Source organism: Adiantum capillus-veneris, chromosome 26 (genome assembly GCF_014529385.1).
Source record: "Adiantum capillus-veneris isolate H3 chromosome 26, ASM1452938v2, whole genome shotgun sequence".
NCBI classification, from domain to species: Eukaryota; Viridiplantae; Streptophyta; class Polypodiopsida; order Polypodiales; family Pteridaceae; genus Adiantum; species Adiantum capillus-veneris.
Genome location: NC_140956.1, coordinates 104,410,813 through 104,415,197, shown reverse-complemented (window position 1 = coordinate 104,415,197; position 4,385 = coordinate 104,410,813).

Genomic DNA, 4,385 nt, shown 5'->3' with positions numbered 1-4,385 from the left:
TCGCACATGACGTACTCGCATCGCATGACTCATGCCAACACTAGCACCTCGCGCTATGACTAGATGTCCACGATGCAATCTAAAATTGTGCTTGTCAAGCACTACCTGGCATTTGATAGGCTTGTCAGGTAGTTCTTATCAAGCACTACCTGGCATCTGATGTCTCGTAACTGACTCACATAGATCAAACTGTGCGTCAAACATGGCACATGGCGTACATCTTGTAACATGTATGATGCACCACTCGGCAACAATAGTCAGATATCTCCTACACCAACTATGTCATGCACTGAACCATCACCTAGATACACATGTCCAAGCATGCCACTAGCATATGTGCTAAACCACTCACGACTTGGCGTGACATAAAATGTAGCACTCACATCTAGTATCCAATGCGAAGGTAATGTGTGGTCAAAAACCGACATAAGAAAATCAAGAGTAAACATAGAAGTAAAGTCAACATCTCTGTCATGTGTAGCCACATACGCTACACGTGCTCCCACATCCAAGTGATATCATCCCTCTCGTGTTGTCTCCTGTGCTGTCTCACCCACCAAAAACAACGCCTACGTACATGCCTTGTATGACCACAATGCCAACACACAACATTTATTTGCTTGCAAGATTGTCCTTTGACTGTAGGCATCTCTCTAGACTCATTTGTGCCAAAATCATTGCACAATCTTTTCCATAACTCTTTAGTTGTACATGCATCCAAACCAATGCGATAGACAGACTCACCAAGGTGTAACACGATCGTCAAATGTGCAAGCTCATCCGAGTCCTCCCACTCATCGTCAGTTTCATAGACTTTGGCCTAGCATACATGCCCTGTAGTGGTAACACTTGGCCCAACTAAGACACTGCATCATGCATACCTGCTTTCCAATGCTCAAAGTTTGAACTATCAAACTTCGTATGGAAAATCACAAACCCTGACAATGATGTACATGCCAAATCCATGGTGATAACCTGTGACAAGATCAAGCACAAATCAATCAGCTGACAATAGCCAAATCCTAGCTAACTCATACACCAAGTGTTGGAATTAGGGTTGCAGAGAGAAGACGAAGGAAGCTCAAGGAACACAATAGAGAGTGTGTTACTTAGTGTGCAATGGAAAGATAGATAGCCCTAGAGTGATGGGCGTATATACAATGCACAGGGGAAAAAACCTCCTAAAGAGGGAAAAAATGCCCCGGCGGTCCTAGTGTGTTCACACACATCACTACCACATGTATATGGTAACAAATCCCCCCTGGAGTGATGCGGTGAACGAGAGCTAGCACATGAGTAAAGGGAAGTGCCATGCCCTGAGGACAGGACTAGTCCACAAAGGGGAGTAAGCCCAAAGCTTTGCGGAAAGCTTCAAGCTTCTCACGAGACAATGCCTTTGTGAAAAGATCTGCAAGGTTGTCCTGTGTTGGCACATAAGCCAAGCTGATCTCTCCTGCTGAGAGCCTCTCCCTGACATAGTGGTAATGCACCTCAATGTGCTTTGTGCGAGCATGAAAAACTGGGTTCCTCGCAACTGCTAATGCGCTCTGACTGTCAGTGTAGATAGTGTTGGTAGTGTCCTGCCCAACACCCAAATCAGCCATAAGGCGTCTGAGCCATACACACTCAACCGTAGCTGTGAAGACTACCCTATACTCAGCCTCACAACTCGAAGTGGCCACAGTAGGTTTCTTCTTGCTCAACCATGATATACATGAACTGCCAAGCATGAAACAAAAACCACTTGTGGACACTCGCGTGTCAAAACAACCAGCCCAATCTGAGTCCGAAAAAGCATGTAAGTATGGCGGCAATGATCCCCCCTTGGGATAAAACAAGCCAAGATGTAAAGTGCCACTAAGGTAGCGAAAAATCCTCTTGATAGCCTGCCAATGCTTAGACCCTGGGCTATGCATAAATCTGTTGACTTGTGAGACTGCAAACTGAATATCTGGCCTCGTGTTGCATACATAAATGAGGCAGCCAACAGCAGTTTGGTAAAGAGTGACATCAGCAGGATCACCAACATCATGTAGACTCAACTTCAAACATGTTTCCATGGGAGTGGCAATAGGTTTGCAATCCTCAAGTCCAAAATTACATAGCAATGTCTCTATGTAACTTTTCTGACACAAGGCAATACCACCATCACACTGCTTAAACTGTATACCCAAGTAATGATGCAACAGTCCTAAATCTTTCATCTTGAAAGTAGCATTCAAATCAGCCTTAAATTCAGCAATATGTCTCTCACTTGGTCCAGTGATCAGCAAATCATCGACATAAAGAACCACAATGAGAAATACATCATCCTCACGCTTTACATACAATGTGCTTTCTGTTGGACTGTTACGAAAGCCTCGTTTAACCAAATGAGTGTCAGCTTTCTCATACCAAGCACGAGGAGATTGCTTCAACCCATACAAAGCCTTCTTACATCTGCACACTTTGTCCTCTTGTCCTTTTATGACAAAACTGCGAGGCTGCGTTACATAAACTTCCTCAAATATGTAACCATTCAAGAAAGCAGTAACAATGTCTGATTGATGTACATCCCAACCAAAATGAGCTGCCAATGCACATAGAAAACGTACAGTAGTCATACGACAAGTGGGAGCAAAAGTCTCTTCATAATCTATGCCTTTTTGTTGTGCATAACCTTTTGCAACAAGTCGAGCCTTATGGCGATCGATCTCACCATCCGGCTTGCGTTTCAACTTGTAAACCCACTTCGTACCAATGGCCTTTTTGCCAGGAGGAAAATCACATAAAGTCCATGTGTCATTTTCTATAAGTGCATCATATTTTGATTGCATGGCAGCCATCCAATTTTCTGAATTTTGTGCTTCATCAAAAGACAGAGGCTCCTCAACATCATGTAAACTAGACACAACCAAAGCATAACAATCTGATGCATAAGATGCATGGCGAGAGCCTGAACGAGTACGACTAGACAAAGGTGCATCCAATTTACTGTCACGCAAAGTGTGCACCAGCCATTTTGGCATACCTCTAGCCTGCTCATTTTCAGCCCTTTCCTCATCAAGTACATCATGTACATCTGTATCAGTAATAGGCTGATCTAAAACATTTTCAGAAACCCCCATAGGCTGTACATTTGTCTCATTGGAACTTACATTCGTATTTCCACCACTGAAAAGAGGCAACAAAGTGTCATAAATGTCTTGTAAGCTTACATTACTGTCTCTAGTACATGACAGCAAGGGCTGAACAGAATCTTCCACGAACACTACATCTCGAGAAACCAGAATACGTTTTGTTTGCGGATGATACAACCTATAACCTTTGCTTTCAGCACTATAACCAACAAAAATACATTTGACAGCCTTATCATCCAATTTTCTGCGCTGCACTTGTGGCACCAAAGCATATGCCAAACAGCCAAAAACACGCATGTGCTCAATAGAAGGTTTTCTATCATGCCATGCTTCATATGGAGTAATAGACTACAAAGCTTTCGTAGGACACCTGTTAAGTACATAAGTGGCACACATAATGGCCTCAAGCCAAAAAGAATGCGGCAAAGCTTGACTTTTGACCATACATCGTGCCATTTTCGTTAGTGACTTGTTTTTCCTCTCAGCAACACCATTTTGCTGAGGTGTATAAGGCACTGTACATTGGTGTTTTATCCCACGACTAGCCAGAAATGCATTAAATTCATGAGACATATACTCCCCCCCTCGATCGGAATGGAGGGTGCCCATAGTACATTTCGAGACATTTTCAGCCATAGCCAGAAATTGTTTGAAGCACATAAAAACTTCGGAGTTCGCTTTAAGCGGACATACCCATGCATGCCTGGAGTAATCATCAATGAAAGTCACGAAGTACAGGTAATTGCCCAAGGATGGAGTTTGCATGGGCCCACAAACATCACTATGCACAAGCTGCAACCTGCATGTGGCCCGAACCGAACCATCCTTTGGAAATTTAGAACGTTGCATCTTACCAAAAATACAGCCTTCACAAACATGTTTGATAGGTGCTTCAAGAGGCGGCAAAGAAGCAACCATATCAGATTTCTGCAAACGCAGCAAACTGGCAAAATTCAGATGACCAAAACGTGCATGCCAAAGTTTTGCATCTGAAATAGCCCTTGAATCTGCAACAGCATTTGCAAAATTTTGTCCACACTTGTCATACAAAGTGAGCTTATACAGCCCATGGCACAAAAGGCCAGATGCAACAATTTTATCACCAAAACTGAGATCATAAACTGTACATCTGTCATCCACAAATTTGACTACAAGTCCAAGTCTAGCAAGTGCGGATATAGATAAGAGATTCTTCTTGATCCCAAGTACATAAAGTGCATCAACAAGTGTGAAGGAACTGCCATTAGCAACCGTGAGCACAATCTT